This window comes from Corapipo altera, unplaced genomic scaffold (assembly GCF_003945725.1).
Source record: "Corapipo altera isolate COAL_440 unplaced genomic scaffold, ASM394572v1 316, whole genome shotgun sequence".
Taxonomy (NCBI): Eukaryota; Metazoa; Chordata; class Aves; order Passeriformes; family Pipridae; genus Corapipo; species Corapipo altera.
Genome location: NW_020884974.1, coordinates 818,505 through 836,091, shown reverse-complemented (window position 1 = coordinate 836,091; position 17,587 = coordinate 818,505).

Sequence of the window (17,587 nt, the reverse complement as noted above, 5' to 3'; positions counted from 1 at the left end):
CGCATCCCGCATTCCGCATCCCGCGTCCCGCATCCCGCGTCCCGCGTCCCGCATCCTGCATCCCGCATCCTGCATCCCGCGTCCCGCATCCCGCGTCCTGCACCCCGCGTCCCGCGTCCCGCATCCCGCGTCCCGCGTCCTGCATCCCGCACCCCGCGTCCCGCATCCCGCATCCCGCGTCCCGCATCCCGCGTGGGGACCCCGCGGCTCCCGCGGCACCGCAGGGAAGCGGCGCGCCGAGGTGGGAGAGCGCCTGGCGTCCAGAGGAGGTCAGAGATGCTCAAATAGAAAACCCCAGAATCGTCAGGGACCTCTTGGAGACCGTCCGGTCCGACCTCACTGCCAAAGCAGGGTCACTTGGAGCAGGTGACACAGGGACGCGTCCAGATGGGTTTGGGATGTCTCCAGAGAGGGAGACTCCACACCCTCCCTGGGCAGCTGTTCCAGTGCTCTTCCACCTTCATGGAAAGAAGTTCTTCCCCATGGAAGCAAAAGGGCAGGCGCTGATCTCGTCGCTCTCATGACCAGTCACAGGACTCGAGTAAACAGCAAGAAGCTGTGTCAGGAGAGGTTTGGGTTGCACATCAGGGAAAGGTTCTTCCCCGAGAGGGTGGTTGGGCACTGAACAGGCTCCCCAGGGCAGTGGGCGCAGCCCCAAGGCTGCCAGAGCTCAAGGACTGTTTGGACAACGCTCTCAGTAACAGGGTGGGATTATTGAGGTGTCCTGTGCATGGCTAAGATGATCCTTGTGGGTCCCTTCCAACTCAGCATGTTCTTTGTTTCTGTGTTGAGATGGAATTTGTTGTGTTTCAGTTTATGGCCATTGCTCCTTGTCCTGTTGCTGGGCACCACCGAAAAGAGTCTGGCACCGTCCTCTTGGCACACACCTGTGAGATATTTATATGCATCTCAAACGCAGACCCTCATGCCTTTGGTGTCCTTCTCCAACTCAGCAAGGGGACAGTGGAGCGCTTCTGTGCCTTGTTGTGGAAGTTGTTTTCTCAGGAAAGTAATGCCTGTCAGTTTTATGGCACCATGCACACAGATTTTCATTGGCAAAACTGTATTTTTCTGTTCATGGAGGCAGAGTTTTTAATGAGAATTACTTGACTGAAAAACTGGAGATGGAGGTGAAGCTTCTTTGAAGATTGGCTTGTAAAAGCTATCAGAGACTGCTCCTGCCAGGAAGTGCTATCATGTGAACTAGAAAGACTCCAGCAAGCCTACATCCTTTTCATCACTTACACTTTTAGTATTGTCCAATAATCCAGGCAGATATGTTTTTGTCTAAGGACCTTTTTCCTTCACCATGATGAAAACGTTGAAATAAAGAACAGTTTGTTTGCCAGATCATTGGCAAGATTCTATTTGAAGTCATTTCTGTCTTCGAGTTTCTAGCAATTAATTATTTGTCGCTGCATTGGAAATCACTACCAGAAAGGTGCACATAAACAACATCAAGACATTCCAAAAGAGGGAATATTTTCAACTCTAGGTTGACAACTATGAAGTTGACCAACTCTGGTTTTTCTCTGCAGAGAGCCCAATGCTGTTTCCAAAGACATATGGTGCTTTTACAGTGAAAAATGTATGATTGCTATGCCTCTATAAATTGTGCTTCCAATAAAAGTGACCGTAAAAGAACAGCGTGAAGCAAACATATTTTGTTTAGCCTCCACAAGCAAACCTCCCTGATGTTTTCCTTGTGATGTGTACAGCTAGTTAACATGCATAATAATTATTTATACATAAATCCATTTCCTTATGCACAAATTTACTGATCAAGCCTTTGTCTACCACTCTCATGTAGTCAAAGAGATGTCTAAAAGCAGAAAATAGCTATTTCACTGATTTCTCATGTTTGTTTTACTCATTTTTGAGATGAGACGGTGCAGAGTTGTTTTTAGAAGCTGAAGAATTATAAACAGAGTAAACAATTTCTGATATCTAGAAAATATTTGATACTAAGCGTAGCTCCCATCAGCTGTGCCTGTTGCTCTGTCCCTGCCTAGTGGTGCCTGAACTGAGTATTAATTCATTAACCCAAGAATAAATTATGGGTTTAATATCAAAACCAAAGGCTGGGGGTTGTTCCTGCAAAAGGAGGACAAATTTCATCCTGACTTTCTGTACAGTAGAAATCAGCTTTCTCAATTCAGTTCTGCTGCTGTTGTGGGAATAAATTGACTTGGATCTGAGGGAGCAATGGACTAAAGAGTAGGCAGCAACAAATATTTAATATTTGCAAAGACAAAATTGTTATTGTTGTTGTTGCTGTTGTTGTTATCATAAGAAAAAGAAAGAAACACACGAGCCCCTCAAAATTCTTGGATAGGAGAAGGATGAGGTTAGAAATGAGTGTGGAAGGTCAGTGGCTGCAGAGGTTGCACCTGGTTGTCTTCTTTTAAAAGAAGCTCCACCTCTGTGCCAAATGCTGCCACACTACAATTTTTGTTGGTTTTATCTATGCATTGTTTCTGTTCTGATGAAGCAGCATGCTTTTTACCCAGGCTGATATATATTATTTCCAATGCAATCATAGTGGGAATATGGACTTGTTTCTCACTTTTGTACTCATTTCACACTGTCAGAGTACCCTGACATTCCCAGAGGAGCATTTTCACTAAATAACACTAACTACACAGGCAGAGGTAAAAGTGTTACTGATGGTGCATGTGTAGAACAAGCCTCGAAGATGCAAAATGCAAACAGGAATGCTGGAAAGAGCAAACCTCTTAAGAGAGCAGTTAAAACAGTGGTGAGAAACACCAGTTTGGCCTCTTTATGAAGAAAAAAGTTATTTGGCTTTCATCCCACTGCTGCAGTGAAATCAATGGCTGTGCATGCGTGCCACACATGTTGCCTATGTTATAATAATACAGCAGTGCTAACAGGACTCTCTCTGCCTTCTTTTCTCCTAAAGATGGGAATGCAATTCACTTGTCTATGCCAAAGGTATACATGTTGTACCTGTGTGCTAGTTGTTCTGGGTAAAAAATAGACCATTACTTCAGTCATGTAGTTGTTAGCAGCACAACTGTCTGTTTTTCAAGCTGAAAACTGTTGTAAATGCCTAAGTTACCCTGTCTTATTTTCTGAAAGACACCGGTGATCTCCTGATACTTCAGTGAAGCTCTTCATTTCAGAAATGGGAGAAATGGGAGCACTTATATCTCAGCTTATAGATAAATAGGTGAAATTGCTGCCCATTTATCCCAAAGAACAGGAATTCAGAAGGAAAACTAAAAATTAAGTATTCTGATTAATTGGTGTCACCTTGATCCTGGCAGAGAGATGCTAATGTAAACCTCACAATGACTAATTCATTTTCCCTCTAAGAATTGTGGTCCCAAAACACTGAACTATTTCCTAACTGTGCTGATATTCAAAGATCTTTGTAAACCTTTGTAAGATCCTGAGGGTTGGAAAATACGGTCACTGTGAAAGGACTCTTGACTGCCGGGGTGATGAAGCCGTTCCTCCATCCCCCAGGACTGGAGGAGAATCAGAGTCAGGCTTACAAGGACCGCATAGCTGGTGCTGCTGGATAACAAAGAGAGGGCACAAGCTCTGCAAATGCAGTGCCTTCACATGGATTTTCCATGTCCTGTAAAATTTGAAATGTCAGGTACCAAAAATTTTTACAAGATGCCAAACTTGCTGAGGTGGGTTTGATGCTGCAAACCAACAAGCTGCTCCTTGAGCTGTTCTGCTGCTTGACAAGCAACACAGGAACAGACAGTGTGAACTTCCCAGCTCCTTTTTAATGGTGCATTAACATCAAAGACCAGCTTTACATATTTAAATGACTACAAATTTGTGAATGTTTGTTTTGCACAGTCTGGCCCTGCTTGTTGCATTCACTATCGTTATTAAAATGGAAATGGGTGTCAATCTGCAAGAAAGAAAAACTTGGACTGCAAATTCTGGGTGTATCAGAGAATACATTTTAACCAATAAATAATTATGACTCCCTCAAAGGCAGGGAGGCCCTGCAGAGAGACCTCGACAGATCAGAGGACTGGCAATCACCAACCACATGAAGTCCAGCAAGGGGAAGTGGCCACATCCTGCACGTGGGATGTGTGGACAGACTGGGGAGGCTGGAAAGCAGTGCTGGGAAAGGGCCCTGGAGGTCCTGGTGGGTGCCCCGCTGTCCCTGAGTCAGCAGGGCCCTGGCAGCCAGGAGGGACATCCCTGTCCTGGGGCATCAGGGAGGGGATTGTCCCACTCTGCTCTGCCCTGGGGGACTGCCCCTCAACATTGGGGCAGTTTGGGGGGACACAATGGAAGGGAGAGATTGAGCCATTGGAGAGTGTCCAAAGGAGGGACATGGAGATGGGGAAGGGCCTTGATTGGAAGGTGTGTGAGGACACTGAGGGCACTTGGTGTGTTCAGCTGGAGCAGAGGAGACTGAGGGGAGACCTCAGTGCAGTTCCAATTCCTGGGCAGGGGCAGAGGAGGGGCAGGGACTGAGCTCTGCTCTGGGGGGACCAGGGACAGCACCCAGGGAATGGCTGGAGCTGTGTCAGGGCAGGCTCAGGTTGGATCTCAGGGAAAGGTTCTTCCCCCAGAGGCTGGTTGGGCACTGCCCAGGCTCCCCAGGGCAGTGGGCACAGCCCCAAGGCTGCCAGAGCTCCAGGAGGGTTTGGATGATCCTCTGGGGCACAGAGTGTGACTCTTGGGGATGGGTCTGTGCAGGGCTAAGAGCTGGACTCAAGGATCTTTGTGGGTCCCTTCCAACTCAGCGTATTCTGGGATTCTGTGATCTCAGAATAAATAATGCCCTTGGAAGCATGAACTGCTCTCATTCACCTCACCCAGCAGAACACCTGTTCAGAGGGCAAAAAGGAGTCTGAAGTATTGAAAAAGAGTCAAAGATTAATCTGCATCAGTTACAGCTGCATAATTCTCCAGAACTTTCTTTTTCACATTTTCATCGTCACAGAACATTAAAGCCCTGGGACAGAAAGCTGTAAGAAAGAAAAAAGAGAAACCTATAGATACACATGGGAATTTTCAGATAATCTTTACTTATTTCAATTCTATGTGCAATGTTTGTTTATTTACAAATTAAATTATTCTCTTTATACCTGAGCTTGCAATTAGGCAAGATAAGACAAAATAGGTAGCTAAACTCTTGGATAAACCACCCACATTTTGGATGCCGTATAAACAAGAACAAAAGATCTGTGTCAGAGCATCCAATTCTGAGGTCCTAATTCCAGATTAACAGTTTAGCAAAGCTGTCTGTTAATTTCAGGGAAAGGCAGAGAGAGGAAAGAATAAGCAGGAATTTTAGTTTTCAGTTGTTCAATATTTGGATGCAGCATGGATACTTCTAAAGTTAATACATTGGGGGGTTTATCCTAAATTATGTTCTGGGTCTGGAGTCACAGGCTGTGTGCCTGTACAATAATAAGATTAGTCAACCAAGATCATAGAATCACAGAATCATAGAATACCCTGAGTTGGAATGGACCCACAAGGATCAAAAAATCCAACCCCTGGCCCTGCACACAGGATTAACTTTGATTTGTGTGTTTGGAGGCCCAGTTTGTCAGAAACCTCCATCCTTTGCTATGCTACTTCTCTAAATAGGCAATATATGGTCTGAAAACCCAGGAAATTAGTGGTAGGTGAGGACTGGGTACTGTGGTCCCATTCAGGACACCAGCAAATGATCCCTCTTACTTTGGTTATGCAGAATTGCATCCAAAGCACATGCTGAGTTGTGCTCATTACTGAGTTAGCACCAAAAAAGCCAAGAACATTTTCTTCTAGCCTACACATTTGTTTCTCAGTACCACATAGGCGAGCACGACTTTCTCTTTAAGCCTCTTAAGCTTTAACACAGCTCATTTGGACACTAAATTATACAGAGAACACTTATGTGAGCAGCTCTACGTCCTCTGGAGAGGTGGGCATCTCCTGGTGGGAGCACTGAGGGACACTGCTCACTAGTGATTTTTTCTCCTAGCACAGGTGTTTGCAAAGCACAGACCCACTTCCACTCCTGACCTCCATCAGGAGTATACAAAGTACTAAGTTAGAGCCCAGTTTTAAGTTAGAAATTTAAGTTAGAGAAAGGGCACTTGTCTGACCCAGAGACCCTCCATACACCAATATTTTGGGACCTGCACTGCCGGCTCATAAGGGCTCCTGATGACCAGAAACCACATCCATTGGGATGTGCTACTGTGGCAAATGCCCATGAGGAATCTGCCGAGGCCTGGGATCAAATGGGAGGGGTTACTGGGGAGCAATCCTTCATACAGGGTACTTGGTGTTGGATTTTGCTGTCTGGGTATTTGGGAAAGGGTTGGGTTAGTGTGATGGGAGATAGTAATGGCTGTGTAATGGTTCCTTGGCAGGATGGCCAGAATACAATAAGAGTAGTTTAGTTGTGATAAGATCTCAACTGCTGATGTTGAATATTGAGATGACTACATTAAGAGATAAACATTGTTAAACTGTATGTAAATCAGTCCTTCAGGGGCCCATAAAAATACTGCTTGCAAGAACATAAAGTAAAAACTAGTGACTATAACAGTAATGAAGAATTTGGGCATTTTTAATGTGTTTTATGCAAACACAGAAAAAAACAAAAGCAAACCACTAAACAACAAACAACATTGCAAGTTCATAACTGGTTGAAGAATGGCTTCAAACAGTAAAACTGGAATGAGTGAAGTCATCATTTCTGCTCTACCCAAGCCATTTATCAGCATCTCAGTAAGGAACTGTGCACCATGTGCAAAGTTAAACCTGTACACAGTTTTTATTAGATCGAGTCTCAGGTCTCAACATCTCAGACAAGCAAACAGGGGATTCAGTAACTACCCTAAAGCCCAGAGCAGGCCTGTGAAACAAAGCTACAAGCCATGGCTAACAGGCCATGTTCTAACTGCTGGCACAACTTCCTCCTTTTGAGGCACTGGAAGTGGGCATTAAAGAGAAACACAGATGGATTTTCCTGCATCACTTTTCATACCAGGAAGGAGAACAAGCTAACTTGGGAATCCTGCTGTCCATATGGAATTGAAGGTCTATTTCCTCATGCACCACTGTGTGTTGTTCCCTTTTAATTTCCAAGCTGAGGAAATAAAGAAAAAATACTCTTGTCATTACGCTGCTATTATGGCAAAGAATTTAATTGCATTCAAATCAAGGCAAAGTTATGATTCCCTTAGAAATTGTAACTTGGTCCAAAACACTGAGCTCTTCTGGAGCGATGGCTGCTACGCACCTTTACAGAAAATATTAAGTTGACAGAAAGTGTGTATTATGGTCCATAAGGGAACTATTACATGGAATTTCACAGCTTGTAAGGATATGTGATTAATCACAAATGCATTTTTATTGTAGCTTTTATATGTAGGTTATGATACAGAGCTGTAGGGTAGGATTTGCCTGCCTTATCCGGGGCATCTCAGAATTAGATGTCCGTGCTACAGCTAATGCTCAATGGATCCTTTTAAAGTCAAATAAAGGCAAGTAAGGACCTCCAAAGGCTGATTTATCTCGAGATGAAGTGAATGACCTTCTAGAGGCTTGTGCTCTGCTGGGATAACTGGCACCAGCACAGGCACCTACGTCATGATGTCTAACCCATGTGAGGTGAATCCACCCTTGGGGGCAATTCAATGGTGTTTAGGAAGACAGTAATTCCATCATCACTTTGGAGAGTTTTCTCTCAATAAACCTGTCAAAAGTTTTGCCTTTCTTACTCTCCCACTTTTTTAATGTCTATTTGTCCTTCTTCCTCCTTGCCATTTTCAACTCAGAAATTTGTGGAAATGCCACCTCTTTCTGAAACAAAAAAAAAAATAGTTTCAGTTCATTATCAAAACTCCCTTTCTCCCTAGGCTGTTCAAAAGATTCTTGGAGCAAGAAGAAAAAAAATTAGTAGAAAGAAGGATGTGCCTTTAAAAAAGGCAGAGAGGGTATTGCCAGCAGTTTTGTCTTAATCATCTCTGTAGCTTAGAGGCAGAGAGAGGAATTGGGATGGCAATAGGATGCATTAAAAGGTAGGTATCTGAGACCACACTTTGGAAAAATCTACATGAAAGTCATAATAGACACTTATCATGATTAAGAGTTGCAAATTGCTTAGGAGTTCGCTCTAGACAAGTTTAGTTGGTTTGAGGCCAAATCAGAATTAGTGTTTCCATTGAACTGTGTTAAATATGACACATGGTTTGGATGTTATTTATGCATGTTTAAGCAGAATGAAAAAATGGGCTTTCCATCATAATGTCTGGACAATGGGTACTATTATGGACCTAGAAATTCAGATTCAATGTCCAGCTCAAAAATTTATACATCCCAGTGAGAGGCTGTGGAGAGGCTGTTTGGTCAAAAATGGCATGAAAGCATTCTGGCCACTCTCAAACCAGTGAAGGGCAGTAGCAAAATGTAGTTCTGTGCTATTTGTTCTCACAAAATTCAATTATATTTCTTTGTTCTTTGAAGTCCAAAGACCTCTGTGAAGTGGGGTCTTCTAATCAGCTTCTTCCATTGCTGAACAACAAAGAGAGGTGAGGGAAAAGCCAAGATAGGTCCATAGGATGATGTGGGAAAGGCTGAATGTCTTACCCAGCCCTCCCTGAGTCTGTTTTGCAATAACCTCTCTGAAGGACTATGCAGAAAATCTCCTGGTGTCTTTATTCTTGTGCAAGATGCCAAATGGATTGAGTAGGGTGCCCATCTCCTGTCTTGCCCATCACAAAACAAGTCCAAATTCAGACCTCTGAAAGGAGGAGAGATGCAAGTCTGCATGTGGGTCAAATTGTGCTTTTCATGGCAAAAAGATAGTGGATCCCCAGAAGAATGTCCATCACCAGTGGACATGGGGAATGGAAGGGAATCTGACTAGAAAAAAGATAGAGGGTCGTTTCTTCTGCAGTCTGAGCCTGTGATAATCCATGTTAATTGTAGTTTTACAAAACCAGCTGAGGGTCACTAACAGCTTCCCTAAACTGCTGAGCCACAGCAGAGGCAGGAGTTGGGCACATGACTATGTATTAATACATAGTCACCTTGACCTGGGTGATCAAGCTAAGTATAGAGATAATGCATCCTTTCCTGAGTGGGGGTACAGGAGAAGAAAGGAAAGCTGCAACCTTTCTGCATCAGCTCCAACAACATCTGCAGCCTGCTGCCGGTGGGATGGGGTGCTCCAGGCTTCAAAAAATACAGAGGCATCTCCCCTAAGGTTACTATTGCCCTGGGAGTCTGAAGAAACCATAAGGCAAACTAAATATTAACCTACCTCCAAGGACTGCAGCAGTGTAATTTTTTACGGTATGCTACGCCTGAGACCATGCAAACATCTGTTACTGGGTTTGTTGTTTGTTTTGTGTCTGTGTCTCTGTGTGTATGTGCTTTTGGAGAGGGAAAGAGCTGCCAGTCTCTGAAGTTTACTGTGACTCAGAGGTCCAGGTGCGAAGCTAAAGAAAAGTTGAATCAAATGAGATGGAAAGAAAACACTTTAAAGAGCCTTAAACAAGCCTCCGTTAATGTTCAGAGGTGGCACACTTCATCTGGTGTTTAAAAAACCTTGGTTTACATTGCCTGTGCAGTGTTAAAGGGAGATTTCCCAACTTTGCACAACTGTGGTAAAGAAGTACAAAGTGTTGTTTCCTCCCTTTGTTGCCGTGGGGTTGTGCTTGTCCCCATGGCTGTTGGCCTTTCAAAGGAGCAAACCTGAACCTCTAGCTCATGCTATTCATGACTCCTGCTCTTGGCCAGAACGGGGAAGGCAGTTCTCAATACCCAATGTCTGTCCAGTAAAGCCTTTCAAAGATGGAAGAACACTGGTGTTGTGTGGTCTGAATGGACGTCACACTGTCTCCAAATGTCTCCTTTAGGCTGACCTACTCCACGTCAAGCTTTGAGGTGTCTGGATGAGCAGGACCTGATATTTCATTAGTTCATTTAATGTGCTGAAAGTGGAGGAAAAAGCCTGACCCATTTGTACTCTTTGGCAGACGCCACTGCTTGTGGCTTCAGCCGTAGGTGGAGCAGTTAAGTGAATGAAAAAACAGAGTAGCTAGGAGACCGAGCACATCCCAGTTATCAAGAAGCAGAGGATAAGTGCTTTTTTGCTTTTGTTTCAATGAGGACCAAATCAAGCTCTTAAATGACCTAATACACATCCCGATAATTGGGGAACGAGAAGACTCAACTCATCTCCGTAGCCACCCGTGCTCCTGTACTTCCTTTCAGAAAATAGCTGCCTCCATTAATCTTATTCCATTTAACTGGATTAAGTGCTATCTATATTTTCTACACTGTGACCAGAAGGGAGAATGAATGCTATACACAGTCTCATATATTTATGTGTACAACTAAAAACGTACTGGAGGAGGTTCACCCTTGCCCAACTCTGTGGTGTTGGACAGGGAGAAATTTAGCCAAGTAAGTTCTGAGACTGCGTGGGAACACACCAAAGGCTCTGTTTCTATGGTTCAAAATAGTCTTAGGGCTTCTTCAAACGTGACTAAGCATTTCCAAAATAAAAGGAGCCTGCTCTTTGCTCAGTGTGCTGAAGTTGACACCGTGCCCCAATATCGACTTCAGCCACTCTCTTTCTGGTGAAACAGGAATAAATACTTCTCAGCTCCTCACCCCAGTGGTGCAAAGTTTTATTTGGCTGTATTTGAAGAGCACTTTGAAGGTACAAATCCCAAGCATCACGATTTGTTTCAACATGCATGTCCTGCTAGTAAAGTGCAGTGAAAAAGCCCAGCACTCCCCTCAGCCACAAGGGTATTAAGAATAATGCAAATGATTCAGAAATGTCAGTGGTGCAGAGCCCATAAAACATAGCAGATGTAAGCCAAGCCAACAAAAAAAGTCTACATACTACAAAGGTGTGTTACAAAAGACTCATAACAAAAGGTGCAGAATGTAATTTGTATTGTAGGAGAAGTGCTCAGCATCCTCTCTGGCAGAAAAATCATAGGTAAATCAAAAAATCTTTTCCAAGATATTCTATAAATACATAAACTTTGTAGGCTAGGAGATGAGTTGGAGACTGTTACCCAAACTGCCCTGCAGCAGGCCAGGAAACTGGACCTGTTGCTGAAAGAGAAACAATTTTCCAAGATTTACAGACTGGAAATATTTTTTTTACCCTCCAAAGACGGAGTCCATACTTGTAGCAAAGAATGTGTACAAAGAGTGAGGAAGGTTGGGTCCTCTTTGTTTTGGTGTGACTGAAAATAAACTAAAGCCTCCCTGGAAGCCAAGAGAGTTCAGGTGCCCTTTGGCCCCATCCCATTCATCACAGGGAGGGATGAGGAGGTTCCTCAGGCACGTCTGTCCTGGGAGCACTGCAATGTCCTCACATGCCTGTGACTGCACAGAGAGTTTTTCAGACCTTACCCTGAGCTGGAAAAATACAGATGAACCATGAATACAGAGCATTTTGATGTCATTTCCATTTCACAAGCTTGTGTCCAGCACAAACTGCAAGGTCCTTCTGCTTTTAGCTTTCTTACAGTTGGGTCTAAATTAGCTGAGACACAGCACATCTTTCCATCACTCTGTACCCTCTAAGCAGTGCCTGAGGGTAATGAACAGGGGGGTTTGGTATGTGCATTCTCCAAGTCTTATTTGACGTAGCACTAATATTTACCTGTTTGCATTTCAAATGAAAGGGAGTCTATTTAATACCATCAGTGATTTGGTCAATATTGGCACAGTCCAAGTGCCAAGTGGAGAACTGGAGGATGCTTTCCTTAACCTCAGCACTCTCTGTAATGCTGCAGATTTCCCCAGGAGACTGTTTTCTGTCACCACAGTGTGACAAAGGCTGCAGAGGAAGGGCAGTTGGTAGGCATGTCTGCTGAAGTCTCAGGTTGGTTCCTGAATGAGGTGCTAAAAGTGCCTCCAAGTTTTACTCCAGCATAGTTGTCTCCATCTCAGAAACCAGCTTGTCTGTGCTTGGTATGTTAAGTACCTTCTCTTCCTTCTTCTGTTCTGCCTGCTCAGGTTGAGCCCTGCAAATCTTCCACTCCAAGTGGGAGACCTCAAGTTTTTCCCCTGACCTGCCACACCACCTGATCAGTGGTGCAGCTGACACTTGTTCATCAGCATTTGCTGATTATAGTTGTCAATATAACTTCCCATTCTTAAGATGTGGTTAGCTGGGAAGAGGGATGTAATACATGTATTCATTTATGGATACCCTTGCGAGAGAACATTAAGGATTTTGTTGCTTGTATATTTTTCTGTGGCAGTCATTGCAGTATTTTGCAGATAGAAGTGGATTTGTTCTTAAAATTGATCCAAGGAAGGGAAGGCTACTGATTCCCATGTTAGAGATGGAAAAGCTGAGGCAGAAAAGGAAGATGACTTGCTCAAGAAGTCTGTGGAGGAAGAGTGGGAGGGGAAATCCCATCTGCCAAAGAAGGAATTAATCCAGACTACAGGAAACATGGGAGATGACTCAGCTGCAGATGATAAGGAGATTGAAAGGCAAGTGAAAGCTGGCCTGAAATCTGGATGGATGAGAGAGGGGAACTACATTTTTTGAAAAGACTCAGAAGAAAGTACCTGTAAATAGGCAGCTGAAAGGGAAACCAGTACCTGGAACTTATCTGTCAGAAAATACAGAGCCTGTAAACTCCAAGGTCTTCTCTATTTGGCTGCAGCACACTGCTGGACAGCAGGCTTGGAGCAGCTCCTGCACACAGGGAGTCTCAATTCAAGTCTGAGCAAAACACCCACTCTCAGATCAATAGTTCTGTTCACAGCAGAGGTTGGTAGACATGGTCACCAGAAAGAAGTTGTTATTTTGCTACTGAAAATTCTCAGTTTCCAGCTTTTAACCATTGCTGTTTTCTACCTGTTGTATGTTACTGGGCTTGAGCTCATGTTACTTTATATATTTTATTATTTTTTCTCTTTGAAAAATGATGGTGAATTAGTCCTCCATCATGCTCCTAAGAGTTTTTATCATTCAGGTTTTTTGCATAGTGACACGATGGCAGAGATTTAGGTGAAATCTAAAACTACAGAAACAGGTTATTCATGTGAATTTAGTAAAGATAATCTATGCTGGACCAAGTCCATAATTCATTTAAGGTAGTTTTTCACTTGTCAAATACTTCCCAAGCAACCCATTCCCAAGATGATTTCTCTTACTCTTAACTCCAAGCTTTGTATTCAATCACCAAAACACACTTCTACCTCTGCATCATCTGATGGTCCTACTCAGTTGTCTACTAATATACACGTCGATGTCAGTAGTGAAAAAACTATGTCTAAAGTCAAGTGTGTCTTAGGGAAAGGAAGAAGAATGAATTAGTTCAGCAATGAATTAGTTCAACAACTGTTGTCTTGCTGGGATCAGGATTTCACAGTGCTCTTAGTGAAGAAATATTGCATTGTATGAGTAGAACTCCAGGCTTCTATCTCCCATCAGAGGAACTTACCCGTGTCTTCCTTTTAGCTGCTGACAGAGCAAATACGTTGGTGCAGAGAAGTACCCAAAGGAACAGTGACTCAACAGGAATGAGTAAAGCCCGGTGAAATGTGAGCCGGGATGTTTTCCCTGGGGACAGTTCAGATAAGCTCCTATTTCTGTGTGGGCTACAGATGGTGAGCAGAGATAGCTTCACAGCAGCTCTTCTGAATCACAGAGAGCAAAAGGGGAAGCAAGTGTAAATCATCAGGCCAAGGCAACTCAGTCACCTGAGCTGATCATCTACGGCTGATTTGAGGTTTGGAGGGAGGGTTGTTGGATTGACTCGAAGGACTCCCTTGTCAATCTTCCAATAGATCTATTATTGGTTGTTTCTGTGTTGTAAGGTGGCTACGTGTGTTTCTAGAGCTACTATCTGTATATACCTTGGTGCTGCAATGTGCTGCTGTTACTCTATCTTCAGCTAAAAGAGGAAATGAGGAAGTCTTGCCCCCTGTGATCTCTTCTGGGCCAGCCCAGACGTGTCCTGAGCGTTCCCCATTATTGTCCCCTGGCATCTCTTGTGACCACTGCCCATGGACTAAAATGTGCTGTCTACATAAACACAGTATTCCTACTTGATGCCAAGCAACTGTCCTTCCTGGTATTCACAGCTTCCTGACAGAGGCAGTTGCTGATTTTATTAACAAACACAACCCTCCCTTTCTGGAGTTGGTTTTAATTTACCTCAGCTCTGCCACAAAATTTCCTTTGAATGCCAGTAGGAGGTAAAAGAAACTTCTGGAAATAAAGACCCAATAAAATATAAGTAAAATGTAGCTCCAAATGATGTAATATTTTAGATGAAAGGCATCCTTCAAAGCGGTCCAGGGGACAGTGAACACGATGCCTTCAAAACTGGCAAGTGCCCAAACCAGCTTCAGTGTTTAGATAACTGAACATCCTTCTTTGAAACCTGATGGTGGGAGAAATTGATGCAAAGATAAAAATCTCATTTGCAAAGGAAAGAAGGACTGGCAGAGACATACACATTTTGAGACCTGATGAAAGAATCTCTTCATAAAATTATATATTGAATTAGCTTTACTGCTGCAGTGTGCAAAACGAGTCTTGAATGATGTTATAAATGTCCTGGTATATTTGCAGTCCCTCACTGGTTGGACACTGGAACAGCCTCCCCAGGGCAGTGGGCACAGCCCCAAGGCAGCCAGAGCTCCAGGAGAGGGTGGGATTGTTGAGGTGTCTGTTCAGGGTCAGGAGTTGGACTGAGTGGTCCTCGTGGGTCCCTCCCAATTCAGGATATTCCATGATTTTATCACTAAACTACCTGTCATGTTGATGTTGAGTCTGTCACCAAAATGAAATGTTTTAATACAGTTTATTTCTTTTAGTCCTTAGGGCCACAGTACCACTTCCATCCTGAGTTGTTGTTAACAGGACCCTGACCTTGCTTTAGGCAGCAAAACTAAATTTTTGACTCCTGCACTATCCTCCAGTAATGTGATATGTAATTCCCACCTCTTTGCTGTGGTCTTTAAATCTGAATGGCCAGCTTGGGATGAGCACTGGGCAAGAATGGACATTCACTAAAGGGACAGTGCAGGCAGTAATCTCATTGCCTAATTTAAACATCCACAGTGGAAATCTGCTTTGCCTTGGCTCTGCTTACAGTAAGTGGAGCCTCATTCACATTTGGTCCATCCCAGCCACACTGTGCTCTCTGGTGAACACCTTTTTTTTTAGCATTTCCTAAGGCCCCAGTGCTAGATGCATGTAACCAGGCAGGGAGGCAGTCACCTTGCATCAAGGAAAAAGCTGTGGCAGCAGTCTCCCCTGAAAGGACTAGGGACAGACCTCTGCTCTTCAGACAGGCACGTCCCACAGGAGTCAGTGGAAACAGAGGAGGGGGTTTGAGAAGGTGACACACAGCCAGGAATGAGGTAAGGGAGCTGAGAATTAGCTTAATAACTGGGAATTTATTAGTTTTCAAAATAAAAAGTCCTGTGGTTTTGCCGCTCAGCCCTCACTGGGTGTCCCACTGTGCTTCCCCACAGGACCAAGAGTTCCTTTACAACAGGCTGGAGGAGTCCGTGTGGTACCACACATGTGCACTGAGGTGGGCCCCAGACTGACCCTCCAGCCACTGCTTTTTAATCCAATGCTGCAGCAATTCCTTACCAGGAAGAGGAAAAAGCGGGTGAGTGGAATGCCCATTTGCTGGTGACTTTATGTTCTGAAGCACAGCTTGTGGGTAGAAGGATCATCTGGGGGTAGAAGGGAAAATGCAACTGTTAGTCTGCAATGGCAACTGCACCTCCCTGAAACTCCAGGTGGGATTTTTCTTTTCTGAGAGCAACATGCACCAGAGGTATGACCTTGTAGGAAGCTGAGTGAAAATAGACCAAGTCATCAAGAAGAAACTCCAATTCGGGAAGGAAGTGTGGTGGAGGTCACAACAGAAGGACAATAGATTCAAAATACACACAGTTTAACTACAAAGGTGTAAAAGGAGTAAACTTCTTTGGGACAAATGAGAGGAGATTTAGAAATCTTCTCTTGAAGGAAATCTTCTCTTCCCAGGAAACAGCTGGTGTATTAGGAGGAATATATTTGAAGTAGCTTAATGTTACTTAAAGATGTGTCAGCTTAATCATATTCATTAACAACTCTTCTTAACAGACAGAATCAAGTAGATGGAGAACCAGAGAAGAGACCAGATTTTATGCTTGGCCCTGAAAAAAACCCCAAAGAATAATAAAACAACTGTGGAAAGAGAAAGAACTTTGTACCTAACTTTGCACTTTGTACCTAAGCAGAGCCTTGTATCAGGTATGCAGGATGTTCATCTTTGGTCTGGTTTGTGTGTATTTTATTGTTCCATTTCCAAACTTTCTATCTGATAATGTGTAAAAAAATATGTATTCTAGACAAGCACCTCATTAAAGTAGAGATTTGTTTCGTGGAAAGCCGGATGTTTTCAATGAGATGTAAAAATGCTGAAGCTAAAAAGCATTAAAATAGCTACAGCTTGTGATGCATGTTAACACAGAGGGAGCCTACTCGAGTATACTGTGCAAATAGCTGCACTTCTTCCAGTGGGCTGGAAATTATTGCTTGGTTTTCCTTGCTAAATGAAAGATGTGCTGTTAAAGTTATGCCTTTGCATTGTACACAATTTTATTTTCCCCATTGAAAAAGTGGAGAATAAGCTCTTCATTTTTCAATGACATTTGCAGATGTTTTCTGAAATGTGAAACCTCCTCATTACTCCATGTCACTTTGGAAGGTGCCATTGGGAATTTGGGGTGGGGAAGGGATTCCTCAAAGCTCTTCCACAGTCATGGGTAATTAAAAAAAAAGTCTTTCTAAGATCTCATCAAAATAATATGTATTCCTGATTTAACTCCCAAATTTGAAATAACGGTTCATTTACAAATTTCCCAGTGCCTCCCATTAGCTCAGTTGGTTAGAGCATGATGCTAATAATGCCAGGATTGTGGGTTTGGATAATTCACATAAGAGTTGGACTTGATGATCCTTGTGGGTCCCTTCCAACTCAGAATATTTTGTGATGAGAAATGTGGAAGCAGCAGCTCTATAACATCATGGAGCGATATTTCAGAATTGTCTGATTTTGTTAGAGGAAGAATCTTTCCAGTTATAGGTACCAAAGACAGTAATTTTCTGATTTATACTGTACAGCTAGGTATGTATCACTCCGGTGTGAGAACAGGGAACAGCTGAAGCACCCCTGTTGTGAGGGAAAGATACAACTAATTTGCATTATTTTGTGTTCTCTAAGGATATCAAAGACAACAATATTGTGGCAAAGAGCAGCTCGTTGAACGTGTGTGACGATCAGGGCCTCGCCAAAAGCCTCTCGGAGACATTTTAGTGTTGTTAATTCTTGTGATCACATCAAGTTCTTCATCTTTTATCAGTTCAGATGGCTTTCCTTCTGGGGACAGCCCGTCTCCCTGCTGACATGTGATGTGTGCTGTGTGAGCGCTGCTGCGTCTCCAACAACGACGGGAGGGGACGGGAGATCAGGTGGAGCTTCAGAACGATGTTCCTGCAGTGCCACCCGGACCAGCGGGGGCCAGTCTGGTGGCCACAAGCGACGAAATCAAAGACACGGGAGAGAAGAGAGCT